The sequence below is a fragment of the Amblyomma mixtum genome, chromosome 8 (assembly GCF_055824585.1).
Source record: "Amblyomma mixtum isolate Tamu chromosome 8, ASM5582458v1, whole genome shotgun sequence".
Classification (NCBI taxonomy): Eukaryota; Metazoa; Arthropoda; class Arachnida; order Ixodida; family Ixodidae; genus Amblyomma; species Amblyomma mixtum.
In genome coordinates, this window is record NC_143019.1 from 106,254,921 (window position 1) to 106,277,346 (window position 22,426).

Sequence of the window (22,426 nt, forward strand, 5' to 3'; positions counted from 1 at the left end):
CTATTGGCAACACTTGAAAAGTGTCCTGGCTTTTGAACCACATCGATAAAACTTATTTCATCGATCCTGATGTTTTAGAGCTTGCCTAAAATGCCAAATTTTATCAGCTGGCTTTCAGGGAGCAGCTCATTCAAGAAATCTTCGGGTATGATGAGGGAAAAGAAGTCCACACCCCCAATCCTCTCATAGAATCCATTCAACACCAACCGAAAAGGATGAAAAAAAGAAGAAACTGCAAACTGGGCTATCAGAGAACAAGGGAGGAACAAAGATAAAACCTTATGTGAAGCACTTGTCAGTCTACCTCTACTTCACATCTTCACCTCTGACTGCTCTTCACAGTGGCACCACAGTCATGACCCCTGACTTGACAAGCCATGGAAAGTGCAGTAAATTTTTCTCATTGCTGTAACTGTGAATAATGACAGCTATAAACATGTGCAACACTTTGTATATTCCAGTTTTCCTCTAATCAAGTTCGGGCTTAGTGCAGCCGGTAATTTTTCTTTTTGCTATTTACTTTTTTTGTGTTTTTAGCAAATTTCACAAATAAATGTTCATTTACTTTTGCACACACAACTCTGGTGTTTATTTCATTCAGAAGTGTAACTAATAAGCTACAATTTCATGCATTGCAATATGTGCTGGGTGTATTAGTTCTTGAGAAAAAAAAATTCTTTCAGCACGCTCCAAATCGTGCATTTTTCCGCGGTAGCGAAAGAGTTAAATGGGACTTCACTAGCAATACTTATTTTGTTTAACACAGCCAACAAGCTTAAGAGCCTACAGAATAAGTGAAGTCGATGACATCCTTCTGCACACACTGATTCTGCACTAATCAGCCTATGTTGACCATTAAACGGTCGAATTCTGGCAACCCTGCCCGACGCACAACATGGCGTCTATACGCTGATTGGCGTCTAGCGCGAGTAACTATTCTTCAACCTGCCGCTGTCGGTGGCGCACAAAGTCGAGCTAAAGGTGTCTTACCGACCGCAGCTATGCACTCGGTGAGGAACGAAAAGAAAAGCATTTATGGGGAGAAAGAAAACGCAAGGACTTTTCAGCAATTTTGCTTGGGAGCTGCTGGAAAAGGTCCGCTCGTTGTCATTTACGCGCAGAAAATATCCGTATTAATAACACTTCCTCTTGCGCCTTTCGCAAGCTCTGCCTATGCCTATTCAAGGATGCTCCCGCACATTTTAAGCTTGTGGCATATACAACAACTATAAGGCCTCAGCTGGAATACGCTAGCATTGTGTGGGACCCCTATACGTTGTGCAACGTAAATGCTGTCGAGAAAATTCACACGATAAGCAGTGCGCTTCGTCTATTCAAGTACGTTCGCCCCGATTCGGTATTCGAGCTAACGGTGTTAACAGTCTCCAATCAAAACGACAATTCGTACGACTAAATTTTAAATTCCTCCTACTTAATCACAGACCTGCACTTCATCAGAGCCCTTGCGTGCACCCTCTTACCACCAGAGAGACTCGCCCTCCCATTGACTCTACTTAGCCCCCCAAGGAGCGCAGGTAATTGGCCCAATGTTTGAAATTGATGGTTTCACTACGGTTCTTTGTCACTACATTTTTCTACTATTTATCAATTTATATGTGCTCTTTGGACCTTTACTTGGCGAAGACTAACTTGCACAAATTATCTTTTTCCTAACATGATTACTGATTTGAATAGCCTGCTTTTTTGTTCTCTCCTGTTTTTACAGGTGATTTAATCTAGCATATGGAAACTGGGCAATTGGTGTCGCCTGCGCGTCTACGTGTGTTGGAGTGTTCGGTACTTAAGCGACGGTTTGATTCATTCTTAATCATTGATGTGCGGTGACAAGTTTCCTTCTCGTGCTTCATATGGGGTGGTGTGTTTTGTAGAGTTATCTTTTTCTTTGTTTTATATATATATATATATATATATATATATATATATATATATATATATATATATATATATATATATATATATATATAGGTTGCGAAAGCGTGAAGTACTGGACATCTTACAAGAATATATAGCGAAGTATACGCTTCGTTAAAGGAAACATATTTATTCAACTCGACGTTTCGATCGGAAGACCGAAGAAGATCGGTCTTCCGATCGAAACGTCGAGTTGAATAAATATGTTTCCTTTAACGAAGCGTATACTTCGCTATATATATATATATATATATATATATATATATATATATATATATATATATATATATATATATATATATCCCACCGGCGGCGTGTGGTTGTTTTTTCTTCTGCTTTTATAATCAATTACTTTAAGCGATAACATATTCAGTAATATTATAAATTGATCAACACCACAAAATAAATAAGTAAAAAAAAATCCCCTGTGCCCCTTGGTTTCTGTGGCTTTTGTCGTATATATATATATATATATATTTCACTGCATCTCACATCTATGCTGTGCTTCGGGCACTGTCTGCCTTCATACATTTTACTAGCTGCCCGCTGTGTTGGGACTCAGGTTCGCCGTCCTTTCTCCCCTCCCGCTTTTTTTCTTTTTTTTTCTCTTTCCTTTTTTTTCGTCTTTTCTCCCCGCGACCGCATACCTGGGTGGCGGGCGACGACATTTACTCTTCCATCTCCGTGTTCGGTTTGTGTATTTTTGTTAATTTTTCTTTTTTTCTGTCCCTTAAGCCATTCTTCCTCCTCTATCGTCTTCTCTTTTTGGCTCATGTGTCGAACACCTGTACAGATGAAGACCCTTTAAGAAGAGAAGCAAGAACCATGTAACTTCAGTCTCGAAAAAGGACAGGCTCTATCCGAAACGTCGACTCCCAATAAATGTTTACTTAAAAGAAGCGTTTCCTAATTTCGCATCTTATTTCTAGCAACCAAGCACGTTTATCTTATTGTGCTACATCTCCTCGATGGCTTCTAGCAACGCTTCTAAAACAGTTTTTTGGAAATATCCCCTTCATCCGCCAACATGGGCAGTAATTGGAGATTCCCAGACTAAACACCTCTTTAACCATTTCGACCCCTGTAATCGGTGCTCCCCGGAATTCATCACTCAGCCTGGTGCGAAAATCAACGACATTCGGAACCTGCTGGACTTTTTGCCTCCAGCGGTGAGCGGATTTATACTACATTTGGGGCCCAATGACGTAAACAGCGACGACATCCGGACTGCGAGTGAGCGGTACGCCGAGGCCTTTAACATCATCCGCACGGAACGGCCTCAAGTGCAAGTTATCTACGCAACGTTGGTTCTGCCACGCGCCCCAAACCGCCGGCGACGCTCTAGCAACTGGCGGTCAGTGGACAGATTCAATCGCCGGGCTGAGAGCTTCAATCGCCAACTGGTTGAACTTTGTCATCGAGAACAGAATGTGTTTTTTCTTAACCACTCTCTGGAGGTCTTTCCCCCAACCAGTGTACTCGCTGCAGATGGAGTGCATCCAAGTTTCCGTGGAGTTTCGGTGTTAGCGTTAAATATTTACAACGTGCTCCTCGACTACCATCGGCATCGCCTGACAGAGTGGCAGGACCATCTAATGACAACAGATGAGTATACCCACCCCACCATGGAGTATCCCACTCGAGCAGCTCCTAGCTACTCGGAGATCCTCACCAGCCGCCAGAAAAAGGACAGACAATGTGAAATTTCCCCAACCACACCTGAGATGCATCGACAGGTGGAGGAGCATCGAACGCCTGGGGGTCGGGCCAAGATACCACTACCGCACCGAAGGCTTTCGCGCGATGGAGACAGTACGACATCATCCGTTACCCACCGCCGAGCCCTACTCCCAACACCAACGCGGCCACCACCTTTTCCCAATGTGGATAGCAACATGATACCCTCTACCTCCTCCAGGGAAGCGACACGAAACAGAACCACCGCGAGATGCGACTTAACAAGAGTCCTACGCAACGGACCCTACCAGCAGAAACCTCCATCCAAGGCTAACCACCTGGATGCACCAACCTCCCGAAGCACAGTACAGAAACCCACCGAAAACAGCACTAGGACTCCAGCAAGGCTCGGCGCAGCCTCAGGCCATCCAGACCAGGCACAGCGACAAACGCCTTCCACGGTGGAAGGCCACAAGGGTGCCGCCACCAGCTCGAAACCGGAAATCCCAAGCACCCATCTGTCTCGTTACCATCTCCGAAAGCGCTGTGGTTCCGCACAACGCGTTCGTCAACACTGACAATCAGGCCGCGTGAGTAGGCCGACTCTCTCTTTCTCACCCTACCGACAGCCTTCCTCAAATAATTACAAATTTTTAAAGTTGAGAAAAATCGTGCATAAACGAATAAGGCACGAACTCCATATCCATAATCATGATGAAGTTTAGCGCCAAAAACTCGCCCAACTTTCCACCTTACTACTCCATACCCATAGCCTAAAGATCTATATGCAATCCAAAATCGCACCAAAAGGTTTACAAATTTCACTAATACCATCAATGGGTAACCTGTGTGATGAGGAAAAGGATAATTGGAATCGTGTACTAGAATCTGCCTCTTTGGATTTGCTTGGAGTCACGATTGGCCATTTTGAGAGGGTTTTGGGGGCTCCGAAGAAAGAAGAGAGTCGAGCTCGTCAACACATTTCCCTAACCGCGCCTGAGGCCACCGAACTTACACTCTTTGAGGAAAAGAGCACCAGCGAGGTACGCGAGATAAAACGCAAAAAATTCATTAGAAACGGGATTCCACACCTCGCGTGGACAAACCCAGCAGCACGCGAAGAATCCGAAACGGAGGTAGTTACTAATCATCGTACATTGTTACGGCAAGCCCCAACAACAACTTCAACGCAACGACACAAATGACATTAATACCGACGACACAAGCAGAACGCTCTGAAACGAGAGCAGCCACTAATGATGAACCCACTGCTACAAGCTCTGGCTCTGGTTTGCAGGATAGCATCATTAATCTATCATCCAGCGCCTTAACAATTGACGAGAGATCAGTTCTTTCTCGAGGCCTTACGTTCTGCCCCACCACAAGTAAACACAACGAATTCTCAGTTTTAAAAGATTTGTACAATTTTGCACGAATGTTGCGACTCAAAGAATACTTTTGTGATAGGCCCCAACTTAGTGCAGACAGCAGAGAATTCTGCGTTACAAACCAACCCTGGACTCCTAGCATGGGAGAGACAAACACTTGGACATGTATATTAATGCGGTCCAGAACGACATAATTCGCGCTTACAAAAGCCAACCTTCCAGGGAGACAGAACCTGTCCACAAAAGAACGGGATGCTTTGAAGGCTCTCAGCACACGAACAGATGTAACCATAAAGCCAGCAGATAAAGGAGGCGGTATAGTAGTCATGGATAGTGAAGCATACATTGAGGAAGGCTTTAGACAGCTCTCTAACACTTGCTTCTATCAACTTCGTGAAAAAGACCCAACCCCTCAATACCAACAATATATAGCAGAGACTCTCGATCAGCTTGCGCAAAAAGGGGACATAACCCTAATTCAATTCAATTCAATTCAATTTTATTCAACATCTTGAGGATGTTGGGTGCGCCGACAAAAAGCCAGAGAGAAGGCTTGACAGAGGTCGACGCACCCTACAATAACTTGACAGCAGCACCAGAATGTTGTACAGTCCACGGCAAGTGAGCACACAGGAAAAAAAATAATAATAAAATACAAATCATGAGTAAAAATCTCCGTGACACGAAGTGCTGACGGTACCTAGGGTTACAGCAATTTAGATGCCTTATTTAATGAGTACGGAAGAGTATAGCAAAGCATTTGGCGACCGTAATTCGTTCGAGTTTTTGGCACGAACCATGTGAAACCAGTACGGGTGGTGTACTTCTGTTCTTTACATTTTAAGTTCGACAGGTTCATCATAAATGGATTGTTTTGTCTAATACTTGTTTTATACCGCCTTAACAGTATACTTTCAAAAACTTGTGGGAGGGGGGTAATGCTAAGAGATGCAAAAATCGGTTCGGTGTGTTCAAATCGTGAAGCATTAACAATATTCCGAACAATTTTCTTCTGAAGTATATGTACCCGTTTAATATTAATAAATGATGTTGTGCCCCATACCAAAATACAATAATTAACAACAGAAGAAAACAGTGCATTGTACAGTATCTGCTTAATATGTTTTGGTAAAAGGTATCGCAGTCGGGACGCGATACCAGCAACCTTGGACAACTTGTCCCTGACCTTTGAAACGTGTTCATCCCAACATAAATTTTCATTAAAAAGCACTCCTAGACTTTTGACCGTAGGAACTATTTGAATGAATGATGAACCCATTTTCAGAGAAATTTGTGAGACAGCAGGATCCTTATTGCGAGGTCTAAAAAGTACAGCTTTGCTCTTTTCGGTGTTTATGACCAGCGAATTCGACTCAGACCATTCGTGAAGCTGGTGCAAACAATCTGCAGCTTGATGTTCAAGATCACGCACATGTGCCGCTCGGAAGAATAGAGTGGTGTCATCGGCGTAGATCACAAAAATTGGCAGTTTACTGATGCAGACTATGTCGTTAACATAAAGGAGGAAAAGCAGCGGCCCTAGAATACTGCCTTGCGGCACGCCAGAAAACAGATGTTTAAAATTTGATGACTCGTTGTTTACCGTTACTTGTTGGACACGGCAACTAAGGTAGGATCTGATTATTTGATGGAATTTTCCGCGAAAACCATAATGCTCGAGTTTCGCCAACATTGTGTTGTGATTGATGCGATCAAACGCTTTCGAAAAGTCGATAAAAATTCCGAGAGTGAGAAGTTTTTGTTCAAATGACTCTAAAATTAGTTCTTTCTGGGTTAGAAGCGCAGTTTCTGTAGAAAAGTTTTTTCTGAAGCCGTGCTGGCTAGGTGTTATTATTTTACATTTCTCGCAGAAACTGGACATTCGCTTGTATAGTATTTTTTCAAAACACTTCGAGAAAATGGGAAGGATAGAAATTGGGCGATAATTTGACATATCGTTTTTGTCTCCACCCTTATGAATAACAGTTACTTTGGCAATCTGCAATTGTCGGGGAAACACTGCATGTTCGAGGCAACAATTAAAAATGTGCTCTAAAACTGGGCTAATTACATCGGCTACATATTTTATTGGTTGGAGTTTAAGGTCGTCTACGTCTCGTGACCTACTACTGCGGAGAGTCAAGAGGCAGGTTTTAATTTCATTTGCGTCCGTTGGCATCAAGAATGCCGTGGAAGACACCCGCGGGTCAAGGCATTTCGTAGTATTGGGGCCGTGGCTGCCATTTACCAGTGACACGAAGAAATCATTAAATTTTTCTGCCAAAAGTTTCCCACTCATTGGTGTGTTATCTACCAAGACCTCAAGTATGCCGTTGGCATGTCCACCTCGGTTCAAAACTTCATTTATTGTTTTCCATACAAGGTCACTCCTTTTAATTACGTCTGGATTAAATAGTTTTTCCATATACTCTTGCTTTGCTTGGCGAAGAAAGGAAGTGACTTGGTTTCGGTACACCTTAAAGCGCGCTAGGTCGTCAAGGGAACGGCTTTTGATAAAGCAGTTATAAAGATTCGTTTTTTGTTTTATCATTTGAAGGCATTCTTTTGTTATCCAGGGCTTGCGGGCCTTGCGGGGTTTTTATAAGTCTCAAGTGGAAAACTTTGCTCATAGATACACTTGAATGTAGTAATAAAGGCACCATATGCGTCCTCTGGATCATTTTTGCCGATCACATGATGCCAGTCCACGCCTGCAAGTGCTGCCCGAAAGGAATTTAATGTGGTCTGGTTTATACGCCGATATTGTACCACAGGAAACTTGCGTTGTTTTGGTGGAGTTAAGGAATCTACAAACATGAATATGGGTAGATGGTCACTTATCTGGGCATTAATGACTCCGGAATGAAGACAGTCAACTGAACAGTTACTAATGAAGACGTCAATGGCGGTCGCTGCCTTCGGCCGTGTAGGTTTATTTATAACATTCACAAATCCGTTGCTGTGCAATACGTAGTCGACCTCACGTTTATTTGCAGATTCGGATAGAAAGTCTATGTTAATATCACCGCCTAAAACTAGACTAAGCCTGTTTTCTGTAATCCATTGCAGATATTCATCAAGAAAGCAGATGAAATTAGAAACGCTGCCTTTAGGAGGCCGGTATATAACGGAGAAGACGCTACTGCTGCTTTGCAACGACAGTATTTCGTAGTCCTCATGGGTTATAGAAAAGTCTGTAAGAATGTTGCATTTGTAAGTTTGTTCGGTTGCTATCAGGACACCACCGCCTCGTTTACCAGTACGGTTCTGCACATGCGTGTTGTAACCGGGCAAGCGCAAAGTTTCGTTACTGCTTTCATACCATGTTTCTGTAATCATTATTACATTGAAACAGAAGTTTAGTGTACAAAAAAATGCTTCTAACTCGTCACCCTTGCTTCGCAAAGATTGCGCGTTAAGATGAAAGAAGGATACAACATTCTTTTTCTGAGCAGACATAGCACAAAGGTCAGAAGGCAAAACTATTGTGCACATCTTGGGGCATCATTTTACTGTTTGGTATTAGAAAAAACGCCAGATCTATGCTATCTTATCCAGGTCTCGCTCGCAGGCGATACGCACAATCGTCGATGACTCTGTCTTCCTAGCAAGAATGTGCCCATTTTTCGTCCAAACAAATTTCCATTTCTGCTCCTTCTTTCGAGCTACTGCCATGCCCAGCAATTTCTTGAGCAGGGGACACAAGTGCTCATTCACATAGACAGTATCCGAACTATCGTAACCGAGGTCTTCAGCTACAAGCTTTGTTTTTTTCGCTTTTGCCAGCACAGTGTCACGCTTGGTTCGTGTTTTGAACTGGACAACTACATTCGAGCTAGTCTTGTTCTTCGTTTGAACACGGTGGCAAACATCAACATCGCTTTCCAGTATTGGCTCTTCGATCATTTCGCCGATTTTTTGCAACATGTTTGGCAGGCTTTCATTTTCCTGGGATGGAAGTCCCTTTATCTCAATGTTTTTGTTTCGGGAGTACTGTTCCAGGCCTATTAGTCGTAGCTCAAGGTCGGAACATCGCTTCTTTAGTTCCTCACATTCGGATGAAACTGCAGCATTTTCGGATTTCAATGCCTTGTTTTCCTCTTGCAATGATGAAACCCTAGCGAGCATATCATCAAATCCATTGCTGCAGTGTTCAACACTTTTAGTTAATTCTCTTGAGTCGTTGCGCAAGTCGCGTTCTAGCGAGTTCCGCATAGCTGCAATCTCTTTTCTGAACTCTTTTCTCAGCTCTTCTCGAAGTTTTTCCATCTCAGAAGGCATAGCAAAAGGCACTATAGGCAACTGGCACAAGCGACAAAGAAAAAAAAAAAACAGTGCGGCTTCAAAGTGGCAGCAGTGACGGCAACAAAGCGTAACAAGAATGTGTAACAAGAATACGATAAAACTAACCTGTAAGTAGACAGGGAGCGACGTAAGCAAAGGGCGATGTGCTCACGGTGCCGTCACTGCTGCCAAGAAGAGGGGCCGAGCGCGGAGTGCCTTTATATACGGTCAAGAAGCCGGTCGAGGCGCTGGTGAAGGAGACCAGGGCGCAGGCGCAGATTGTAGGCGTTGCCGGCACCTGGCGCAGGCTGCTTTGTCAGCTCGAAGCGACTGGGCTTCGAGTCAGCTGCACGGACGTCGGTAGTGATCCTTGGTGAAGATACAGATGTGCTGTAAGTAGACAGGGAGCGACGTAAGCAAAGGGCGATGTGCTCACGGTGCCGTCACTGCTGCCAAGAAGAGGGGCCGAGCGCGGAGTGGCTTTATATACGGTCAAGAAGCCGGTCGAGGCGCTGGTGAAGCAGACCAGGGCGCAGGCGCAGATTGTAGGCGTTGCCGGCACCTGGCGCAGGCTGCTTTGTCAGCTCGAAGCGACTGGGCTTCGAGTCAGCTGCACGGACGTCGGTAGTGATCCTTGGTGAAGATACAGATGTGCTGTAAGTAGACAGGGAGCGACGTAAGCAAAGGGCGATGTGCTCACGGTGCCGTCACTGCTGCCAAGCAGTGACGGCACCGTGAGCACATCGGTGGCGCTGTAAAAGGTAAAAGGTTATCTAAAGCAGTAAAAGGTTATCTAAAGCCCTCACCGCACCACACCCGTCGCCAGGTCGCATCTTTTTACTACCGAAAATCCACAAAAAGGATAATCCTGGCCGCCCTATAGTATCTGGCATTGGCAAGATTACAGAACCAATTTCCAGTTACATTGACACATTAATCAGGCATATTCCAACAACATACCCATCCTACATACGAGACACAAACCATTTCCTCCGCGAAATAGCAGGCCTTAAACTTCCGGAAGGAGCCTTTCTCGTAACATTAGATGTAATCTCACTCTACACTAACATTCCCCATTCCGATGGCATCAGATCTCTGACCGAAGCATACAAGCAAGATAGAAAAGAGGAGCCCCTACCCCACGTGTTCTAGAAATACTTGCGAAAATCGTGCTCACGTGCCTGCTAATGATGGTTGGCGAAGCAGAAAAGGGGAGCTGCACAGGAAGTGCGTGTGCGACTGCTAATGATGCTTGGCGAAGCAGAAGGGAGCAGCAGAGGAGGCGCGTTTGTGCCTGCTAATGATGGTTGGCGAAGCCGAAGAAGGGAGCACCAGAGGAGGTGCGTATGTGACTGCTAATGATGGTTGGAGAAGCTGAAGAGGGGAGCAGGTGAGGAGGTGCGTGTGTCACTGCTAATGATGCTAGAAGAAGCATAAGAGGGGAGCACCAGAGAACGTGCGTTTCTGCCTGCTAATGATGACTGGCGAAGCAGAAGAGTGGAGCTGCACAGGAGGTGCGTGTGCGACTGCTAATGATGTTTGGCGAAGAAGTAGGAGCACAGAGGAGGCGCGTTTGTGCCTGCTAATGATGGTTGGCGAAGCAGAAGAGGGGAGCACCAGAGGAGGCGCGTATGTGACTGCTAATGATGGTTGGCGAAAGAGAAGAGGGGAGCTGCAGAGGAGGTGCGTGTGTGACTGCTAATGAAGCTTCGCGAAGCAGAAGAGGGGAGCAGCAGATGAGGTGCGTTTGTGCCTGCTAATGATGGTTGGCGAAGCAGAAGAGGGGAGCAGGTGAGGAGGTGCGCGTGCGACTGCTAATGATGCTTGGCGAAGCAGAAGGGAGCAGCAGAGGAGGCGCGTTTGGGCCTGCTAATGATGGTTGGCGAAGCAGAAGACGGGAGCACCAGAGGAGGTGCGTATGTGACTGCTAATGATGCTTGGCGAAGCACAATAGGGGAGCGCAGAGGAGGCGCGTTTGTGCCAGCAAATGATGGTTGGCGAAGCAGAAGAGGGGAGCAGCAGAGGAGATGCGTTTTTGCCTGGTAATGATGGTTGGCGAAGCAGAAGAGGGGAGCAGCAGAGGACGTGCGTTTGTGCCTGGTAGTGATGGTAGGCGAAGCAGAAGAGGGGAGCAGCAGAGGAGGTTCGTTTGTGCCTGCTAATTATGCTTGGCGAAGCAGAAGAGGGGAGCAGAAGAGGAGGTGCGTTTGTACCTGCTAATGATGGTTGGCGAAGGAGAAGAGGGGAGCAGGAGAGGCGGTGCGTTTGTGCCTGCTAATGTCGCTTGGCGAAGCAGAAGAGGGGAACAGCAGAGGAGGTGCGTTTGTGCCTGTTAATGATGGTTGGCGAAGCAGAAGAGGGGAGCAGAATAGGAGGTGCGTTTGTGCCTGCTAATGATGCTTGGAGAAGCAGAAGAGGGGAGCAGCAGAGGAGGTGCGTTTGTGCCTGCTAATGATGGTTGGCGAAGCAGAACAGGGGAGCAGCAGAGGAGATGCGTTTCTGCCTGCTAATGATGGTTGGCGAAGCAGAAGAGGGGAGCAGCAGAGGAGCAGCGTGTGTGAGCGCGTGTGGGTATGCGTGTGTTGCGTAGCGTCTGCATGAAGAAACGAAAGGAATTCGCACAGGCTGGTTGACTGACACCAAATGGGTCATAGTCATTGCTTCGTGCATACAGAAGAGAATTGACGACATAATGTGGCGCGCGCCGCTGCCATCAGCTCAGAAGTGCCGATACCCGCATCATAATCCGGATAAGCATGCGTCCTTTTCTAATAATATAAGATGAAGCGAAGATCTAAGTTCACGCCCAAAAGGAAAAATAACAAGGCGCACGCCACAGCACACCTCGAAAATAACACAGGTTTCGACGACAAATCACAGGCGTGAGGCGCTGGCGGAGAAAGACGGGCTCCTGTCCGGCGTGCCTACACGGATGATCAGCTGCGATGAAAGCAGTGATATGGAAGAGAGGAGCGGCGTCGTGCTGACACCGATGTCCGAAACGGGGATACAAGCGACATGCACCAGTCTAGAAAACCGCTGCGTGTGGAGGTAAGTTACCAGGCTGTTCGTTGTCGCCGTCCTGCCTTGCAGCGTCAAAAGCAAGCAAAGCAGGAACGCATGGCATATCAGAAACGACCACCTCATCAATATTTCGCAGCTCGTGCTAGAAAGCAGAGCTAACAGTGAGGTGCCTGTGGTCTCCAAGGAGCTGGCTGGGCAAAATGATTCAATAACGTCGATAGCAAGAGCTCATATTCGGTTCATGAGGAGATGAACGCTAGTTGGAATAATTGTTTTTATTTTGCGCGATATCCCGCAATCGTAATCGCTGGTTCGCAGTGCTTGCTTTCGATTCAAAAGGAAGCAGCGATCTCACAATTTCTTGCCTTCCTTTACGGCAAAGTGATACAGACAGCAGCGCCATTCCGCTATCTGCCCCTGTGTCCTCAAGCGTGAACTCTAAAGCACTCTCCTCAGCCACGTAGCCGCAGGAGCCACTTTCCCAAGGATACCTCCTCCCAGGTCATTTTGTTCATGGTCGGTAGTGCTGTGTGGAAACAATGTCTTTTTGATGAGGACAACTGTGGAGTGTTTGGTTCCGACACACTTCATCGTAAACAGCACGTGTGCAAGGTATCCCCCTAATTCAGATGTTGCTGAACAATAGTATCGCGCAGCGCACATTTTTGCCGTTGAGGTAAGCAGAACCGTAACTTTGAATTCAAAAAAGCATGCGTCAAGAGTTGTTCATGATCCCAGGACAAGGTTTTAAACACTCCTATTGGAAGCTAAGGAAAGGATTGCAGTTGATGCACAGGGCATGATATTCCATGCTTATTTTTTTTCTCGTTCAATACAGTTAGTTTAGGGAGTCTTTCTTCCGCAACAATGGTTCATTGTGCTGCACGAGGAAGCATGTTTGGACGACATCTGCGGCAGTTCTTTAGGCAACATCTCCTTATATGTATGTCACAATCTATCCCGGTGGCGATATTCGAAAACAGGACGCTCATCAGCAATGATAATAGGGCTCTGCTGCAGTTGCCTGCCTCCTGAGGAGGTGTTTGCTTGAGGCACAAATTTTATAAGATGTGAAGGAACGTAGCTTCATCGTGGCAAAAAATGTTTGTCGAGTATCAATTGTGTTGGCACTAAAATAAACTTACAAAATCAGGGAAATAGATTTTGGTTTTTCAAGGCCTAAATGTTCAGTTCAAAGAAATTCGAATTTTCAGGACCTAGTGGCTCTACTAAAGAGGCGAAGAAATTAGCTGTTACAAAAGAATAGTGTATTGCAAACCAGAAGTCGTCGTTGGAGTCTGATATAGGACGGTTTAGGTGACATGTAGGCCCATGTATTTCTCGCAACTTTATCAAATAAAAAAAATGCTTTGAAGAAGTGCATTTTCAAACAGCACGCAGGAAAGGCACCCACCGAATAGGAAAATGCAAGGCTACCGTCGCTAATTGCGTTGCAGATTCGTTGCGTCGGAGATTTCGTTCTCTTTGACATTTGACCGCTCTTCCACACGGTCCCTACTGCAAATCTCAGGCGTGCAGCACTGTGATTTGTCGCTGGAGTTCCAACTTCTTCCGGTCTTCAGACGACTTCTTTCTTCAGCTCTCAGTCTTCAGCTCTCTGCTTTCCAATCAGTATACATACTTCATGAATTCGCAGAAATTGTTGACTATGAGTGTTCTAAGGACGTGTTCAAAAAACAGGTTAAAGAAATATTGCTGAATGGAAATATATGCTTCCATGATTATAAACATGTTTTGAATATTTTATATATTTTTTATCATGCTGTAATTATGTTATTTAGTTGGTGCAATCGCTCTCGTAGGACTAGACCTTCCACCTTCATGTGAAGTTTTTTTCTTAGTGCTTGATCTCCTTTGTTTCATTCCGCTTTCCCGACGGACAATTATTCTCTTTGTTTTCTTTTAGCACAGGTATTGTAACAAACTTCATATCCTATGAGCGCACATTTTGAATTTTATCGGTATCCGCTTATTCTGTATAAGAATTCTTCTTTGCATAAACGATCACTCAATATGTGAGAGTGCCACCTTAGTGCATTTTTGTACAATTGGTGGTTTAATTTTGCTTGTCATCATTTTGTATTTTTCTGTGTTTGCTGTCGATTCTGTACACGAGGGGGCTGGGACCTCCGTCAGGCACTCAAAAATGCCTTTAGTCCCAGCCTCTCCTCGTACCTCAATTGTAAAGAAAAGGAATCCTGAAATCCTGAAAAAAAAAAAGATGCACTCTGACTGAAGCGTAAGAATGGTCTTCTCCTCAGTGCCTTCTACCTGAGCAGTAGCTACACTTTCATTTTCCTCAGGAAGCGACACTCCGGTCTGGACATCACTCTCTATAATCTAAGTTGCTGGAACAAAGCTCCATAAATGATGGAGCACACCTCCATAAATGATGAAAGCACCAGCTTCAGGTAGCCTAACTGAAGATCCAGTGAAAACATGAGGGGGATTATGTTATGACCTCACAGATGTCGTCGGAAAGAAAAATCTTTTCGGCAAAAAAGAAAATGTACCTACATATTCGGCATTATATTTCTCCGAAATGGCAGCCTCATCTCTTTGTTTTTACTTAAGCTGAAGTCTATATACCGGCCTCGTTTTTAGGAGAATCCGGTGCATGAGTATCCTCTTTCCCTGCAACCACAGACGGGCCGCTATCGAACGCGAGTACCTTGTGCTGTGCTACCGTACCTGTTACGAACGCCTTTAGCGCGGTGCCATCCCAACCAGATTTCGGAGACTCTCCTGCGGGATTCATCTGCTCGATGTCTGGAAGACAAATAATGTCAGTTCCAAGAAAGCAAAATCATCTTTGCGCGACGAACAGCTGTTCGCATCAAACTGGACAGTCTCACGAGAACTGACCTCTCCTTGGGGTGTTCTTGAGCTACTGCATTCGCCAAGTGTACCGCAAATTCCATCTGGTTATTCGTAGGGATCAAAGTCATCATGTCTGAAGTCACCATGTCGGCCATCCTCTTTTCAGAAGGCAAAGTGCAAGCTAACATTTTCTCTGTAGCTTGCTTCGTGTCATGCGACCGCCAGTGTTGAAGTCTGTCTCGCGCTATTGATTGACAGAAACGGGGGACGTAGCCAGCTCTGCCACACTGTAGCATGTCACTCCTGAGTGAGACCTCTTTGCTCAAAGGCTCCAGCCTATTTTATGTCTCCCCTTTGTTCTTCAGCACAGTAAGCTTTTGAGACATCATCCTCTGTATTCGGTCCTAGCGCAGCCACAGTTTCGTACTTCTTCGTCCTCAGAAGGATTGCGTTCATCTGACTGTACCATGCTAATACACCTTTCGCTACATGCATCGTGTCGGAGAAAGAAACAGCAGCAGTGAACGGCTTAGTATCCTCAAGCAGTACAGACCTACATAACAGGTTTTTCACGTCTCTTCGGTATTATGGCAGCAGCTGTTTTTTGCAGCCTCATTTCGAGAATTCCTTTCAGTTAAGTCTGCAATGTAGCTGGAAGCATGCGTTCCTTTTATAGTTCCCGATTGTAGCACGCACCCGCGTATCTAACAACTCTTGCTGCGCGCTCATGAACCTCTCTATGCCTGAACTCTGATGTTCATGGTCAAACCTCTCCACTAAAAGTTCCTTGAAATCTTTTTTAGGAGTCGGAATAAATTAGACACACGAGGCGATATTCAGGCAAGCGGCTCATCACCGTCAAATTTACCGACGCCCGCCGAATGACGAGGACACACCGGTTTACCAAAAGCCGAAAGGTTTCGTAGGCTGGGCTGGCCTGCAAGCCTGCCATCCTGACAATGGGGTCGCGTCGGTGCCAGTGCCGCGTCTACCTAATGGAACCTGAATATATAAATGAGGGGGAGAGAGAGATGCTGTTTAATGAAGTGCAGAGAATTTAGCCGGCGTTTAAAAATCGCTGGCATGCTACTCTGCGTAGGGAGGGGAATTTGGGAGATAAAAACAGAAGGAGAGCAGTGTGGAAGAGGTAAAAAAAAGAAACGAAGGTAAAATGCGCCCATGAAATGGGTACTAAGGATGCAATGGCGAGTATTGATGTCACATATGGAATGATGGAGTGCATAGTCCGACAAATGGGCTGACGAAGTTCACTGCATGAAGAATGCATGAAGGTGACGTGCAAGTGAATTAAAAGCTTATCGAGATGTCCAATGTCTTTTAAATATGTGAATAGAAAGTTCATTGCAAGTCTCTGTTGCCTAAGGCAGGCTAAGAGTCCTAAAACTTTGTCCATTGTTAGGGTCACTAGGCGGAGCTCCTGCATGCAATGTTCATAGTACGCACGCTCGTTAGCATACGCAGGGCACTCAAGTAAGATATGTTTCACAGTTTCTATCGAGGCACAGTTGTCACAATGCGGACTGTTCATTTGTCTAAAACGGTATCGTAAGCCGTTTGTATAAGCATCATTCAGATGAAGTCGATTATAAAGTGTTTCCAGATGTCGAGGAATTCTGGGTGAGAGTCTTGATCTAAGATGCGGGTCGATTGAGTGAAGAAATTGGTACTCATGTGTCGGCAAACTCCAAAGCCGATACGTTTCATCGGAAGCAAAACTTTTAGCCATTTGGGACGCATCAGATTTCGTGAAAAAAGTTCGAATGTATCTCCGATGTTGATGGCCTTTACCGGCCGCTTCATCTGCTTTTTCATTAGCCTGAATGCCACAGTGAGCAGGTACCCACTGAAATGTTATGCAGTGGCCTGCGGCAATAGCTAAATGATGTAGATATCCGATGTCAAGGGAAACTGGCTGGTGATTTGTTTTCTTCAGCAGGTTGGACAGGATCTGCAGAGATGCTTTTGAATCAGTGAATATAACCCAACGGCCGGCGGTTCGGCGCAGGATGTAAGAAACAGCTTCCTTAATGCCGTGAAGCTCAGCTGTCGTAGAGGATGTCCTCCGCTGCAGCCGGTAACGAAGGGCATGGCCTGTTGAGGGCACATAAAGGCCGCAAGAAGAGGTTCCTTTAGTAGTTGAACCATCGATGAAGATATGGGTGTGCTGCCTATATTCCTCCGTTAAGTAGGCGAGAGTAGTTTGCAGAAGCGCTGCCTGTGGCATGCGGCTCTTCGCCTTCACACATGGAACAAACTTCTTCCCCTTTAGAGGAGACAGTGTCCATAGAGGAAAGGCCAGAGGTAGTAGATTCTGTGGCTGATTAATAGTAGGGATGGGCAGGAGTTCCACCGCCTGGCCAAAGCTAGAGTTGCTGTGAGTTAGGTGGACACGGTGCAGGAAGTGCTTCTTCCCTTGCAGAACATGGCGGAGATGGGTACGCATAGTTTCCTGGGCGGCAATCACGTCTAGTGGGAGACATCCTGCCTCCGCTACTGTTCCTGATGCAGAGAAACCCTTTGGGAAGCCGAGGCATATTCGCAGGCAGTTGTTCCGTGCGGCAACGAGAGTCTTATTGCTTGATGTAGATAATCTTTGAAACACTGGTACACAGTAGCGCAAGGTTTCTTCAACGTAGGCTTTTTCAAGCAGAAGCATTGATCGGCAGTTGCTACCCCACCTTGTTCCCGCCATGAACCTGAACACTTGCGATGCTGCAGTGATCCTCTCGCGGAGGTTTTTGATCTGAGGTCTGAGGTGTCCATGACAGATTATAGTCGATTACAACACCCAGGAATCGCTGAGATCGTACATATGGTAGCGATCGTCCGCCTAGGAGCAGCGGATATCGGGTCATCGTTTTTCTTGTAAACGCCATTGCAACACTCTTTTCTGGAGAGAGACGAAGACCTCTGGAAGCCAGGTAAATGGAAATGTGCAATAGCGCTCTCTGTAGACGTTGCTGGGTAATATAACGCGAACGTGATGCGGTTCAGATGCAGATATCATCAGCATAAATTGTTATACGGACCCCTCGCGGAAGGTTTCTTCTAATGTGTATAAGGACAATATTGAACACGAGAGGGCTGAGCACCGCTCCCTGTGGTACGCCCCTCTCCACTGCTTGAAAGCGTGTTGGACTGTTTGGAGTGGTCATAAAAATTTGCCGATCTTTTAAATAATGCCCAATCCATTTGTATAGCTTTCCTCCAGGGCCAAGACTGGCAAAGGCTGCGAGAATTGCATGGTGAAAGACCGAGTCGAAGGCGGCCTTGATGTCTTGGAAAACGGCTGTCGGAATGTACCCAGCATGAAGGGACTCCTCAATTGATGAGACGAGGGCGATGATATTGTCAGCCGCAGATCTATTTTGACGGAACCCGTTCATTTCTTGGGGAAACTCATTTCGGCGTTCTAGGAACCAAGTTATGCGTTTGCAGATCATGCGCTCCATGAGCTTACCTACGCAGCTCAGTAGCGCAATGGGCCGGATTGATGCGTAGCTTGTTGGCTGCTTACAGGGTTTCAAAACAGGCACAATTTTCGCCAGCTTCCATTCCGTGGTGACCTCACCAGTGATGCAGGAAGAATTGTAATACTCGAGGAGTCGAAGACGGGATGTGTGAGGTAGCTTTGCAATGGCGTCATAGGTCACCTCATCATGACCCGGAGACGTGTGTCTATTTGTCTCCGCGATAGCTGTGGATAGTTCTTCCATTGAAAAAGGCAGGTCTAACGCTGGCACTGCCGCATTTGGGATGCCTGTTTGACCATCTGCGGAGAGTGTCGGATGCCCAGACCCTGCCGACAGTAGCCTGCAGTAGTCTTCGGAGATTTCTTTTATAGATTTTTGTTCGTGAAGGGAGAGTGCAGCGAAGGGGTGGAGTTGTTGAAGTGGCGTGCGCATACCTGTAACTATCCGCCAAATATTGGTTACTGGTTGGCGCACATCCAGCGTAGAACAAAAGTCACGCCACTTTTGCCGACTGAGTTTATCCTTGTAACGTCGAATGTGACGTTGTGCCCGTCGGCATGCACGAAGGTCATCGATGCTTTTGGTGCGCAGAGCTTTCCTTTCAGCTCGCCTGCGTATAGCGCAGAGCCTTTGAAATGTGTCATCATTTGAAGGTAGGCTATCATTTTTAGCTGTAATTTGTGTGCTCGCTCTCAGGCAAAACGCCATTGTCGATGCTAATTCCTCATTGCGAGTTGCCGCAGTAACTCCTCTGCTTACAGCGTCCTTGTATGCGTCCCAGTCTGTAGACTTTATAAGGAATTTCTTTGTGTTCTTCTGCGGATGGAAAGCCGATATGAGGATTGGGTAATGGTCGCTTCCGCGTGTCTCCAAATCAGTGCACCAGACAAAGTTGTGGGCGAATAAACTTGTCACAAATGTCACGTCGATGCTGCTGGTAGTCGTCGGGCTTCGAAGGTAGGTGATGCTGCCGTCATTTAATGGCTGAACTGAATGCTTGGAGGGACGTTCTCCAAGCTTGGCACCTCGGGCACATGTATGTGAGCTGCCCCAAATTTCATTATGAGCATTGAAGTCTCCGCAAATAATATGCGGTGAGGGCGTCCTTGCTATCAAGTTATCAAGTCTCAAAGCATCAAATGGCGTGCCTGGCTCAAGATATACTCCAATCAGAGTGCACTGTTGTCCGGCAATAACTGTGACATCGCACACGTATTCATTGTCGCTGTGAGGCGGTAAATCAATCGATGAGGCCGGGATATCCTTGCGAAAGCCTATCAGCAATCTGCTGACGTTATCTGGTCGTTGTGAATGATGGAAATAGTATCCGTAGAGTCGGAAAGTTTCCTCGACGCGTGATTCACAGATGACTATGAAGGGGAAGCGGTACGCTCTCACGAGCTGTGGGAAATCTGAGAGTTTAGAGCGTAGCCCGCGAGCGTTCAAATGGAAAATGGTGCATGTACGAAAGATGTTGTGGATTGTCAGCTGCGGCGAAGTTCTCGCTGTTGAAGTCGTGGTTACTGAAGTGTGGTATTACGCCCCTGCGGAGCGTAGGAGACCGACACCAACGGCTCCATTGCAAGGACAGCTTCTACTTCTGGGAGTCCTCCTGACGAGGGGTTTGCACGGATAAGAGCCTTGATGGCTGCAAATAGCATCGGAATCAGTAGGCTTGTGATATCTTGTTCAGAGCTTCCGGTTTGCTGCCTGTCGCTGATCTTCCTGTCATGGTGTGGCGCCTTAGACTCAGAGCGAGCGACGCTGTTTGTCAGGTCTTGTGCAGTGCGTTGCTGCAGCTTTGATGAAGGAGAACCAACGGACTTCCCACGCTTCTTTTTTACCGCATCTGCGTACGTCTTGTCAGCCGCTTTGCCACGCTGTGTTGACTGATTTTCGGAAAGAGCTGCCGTGGTCGTGAAAACTACGTCGGGGTTAGGTGGTGGTTCTTGGCGCTTAGGGGGTTTCCCTTGTGTTTGCTCTGCCGTGCGAGCAACTGTGGCTGCTTTCTTTTTATAACACCCTTCATAGGAAGCAGGGTGTGGGCTACCGCAGTTAGCGCATTTAGGTTGAGCTTCCGAAGTGCATTTTTGGTGCGATTGGGGGCCAGCACACACTTTGCAGCGCACGGGGCTGTTACAATGTCTTGATATGTGGCCATGCCTCTGATATTTATAGCACTGAGTTGCTGCGCCGACGTATTCAGTAACAGGGTAACTACAGAACCCAAGCGTTACTCTTTTTGGTAGCGGCGCATCTTTTGCGAATTCCAATATAACAGTACGACGGCGTACCACTTTGATCTTTCCACCATCCTCAGGAGTGTAGGCGGTTAGCCTCCTTGCTGAAAGGACACCTTGGTCGCGTAGATATTCTTTCAGATCTTCGTCTGTGTAGGTGACAGGTACGTCTTGTATTTTGCCATAGCTTGCCATGTAAGAGTATGGGACTCGGGCCTCTAAGGCCACTCCAGCCAGCTTAGTTACCGTGAGCAGACGGTTGGCGGCGGGCAGCGTCGATACTGTAACCATCAAGCTCCCGTCCTTGTGAATGCGATGGCTGAGGACTTTTTCTTGTGCCGATGCTACAACCGCCGAAGCCACAGTGTTGGGGTTGGCTTTCCATAGGCTTCCTCCTTCCTCAGTGGGCCTGAAGACTACAGGAACACCGGTAGCTCTCTTTTTCTTGTACGAGACAACTGTGAACGATGCTTGGTCCATGTCCTCTGGATGGTCGGTCAGAGGCTCGTTGCTGGCTTGGTCGTCACGCAGTCTCTTGTTTGCCGGGCCCTGGTCTGTAGCCGCAACTACAGGGGCCGCTGGACCCGCCGCTGCCGCTGCTGCCATCAGTGCAGCATGGAGTTCAGCTGATGGTGATGTTCCCTGTCGGCGTGAATACGGCGCACAGCGCCGAGGAGGTTGCTTGACGTGCTTTTGCTGGCGGCCAGGGACCCCCAGGTCGTCGTGCCTCGAGGACACACGCCACAAAAAAACAGAAAAACCACTGATGTGAGAAAATAAAGCCGAAAATTACGGACCGGTGTCAGACAGCCAGCCCACTAATCATCGTCTTCTTTGTCTTTTTCGAATATATAAATGAAGCGCAAAGAGTATACCGACGCATATAGTGTGCAGACACGAAAGCGATTTGAAATTGTTAAAAGTGGCAAAAGGTTGCTACATATGTAACACTCCGCGGCTTTAAGTGATCAGTATTTACGTTCAGCGCTGAACAGGGCTGCTAATGGAAGCGAATTCGGCACATAATCCGCGCACAAAATAAAAAGTTAAAAATGCCTGCTTTTCAAAGGTTAGCAAGCATGGCTAATAGGTGCTTGTACTTCCCTTTGCCACGTCTTCATGGGTATGGGTAATGACTTGACGCTCCCGGAAGCCACCATTGTCCGTCCAGTGACATACGGTGGAGTACATACGGTGCCACCGCTGCACTCCTCGTTGTGACGTTAGTTGCCGTCGCGGGTAAGCTGGAGAGAGGTGCGTAACTTCGTTTCCTTAAAGCTCCAGAATAGCCCTCATTCTGCGCATGACACCTTAATGGAGCATTCGATGGATTCTGCAGAGCGTCTAGACACTGCTGTTGGCCTGTCAGCCGTTCAGCCACTCAGAGCAGTGACTTCTGAACTACCGCCCAACGAAGAAAACCCAGTTTCTGACACCTTACCTGCTGTGCAGGATGTTCTTAACCTTTGCTAACGGAAGAATCAGCTTCCAGCACACGGAGAATCTCTCCTGGCTAACCCGACGCCAATCTCTCTCTTTGGCGATG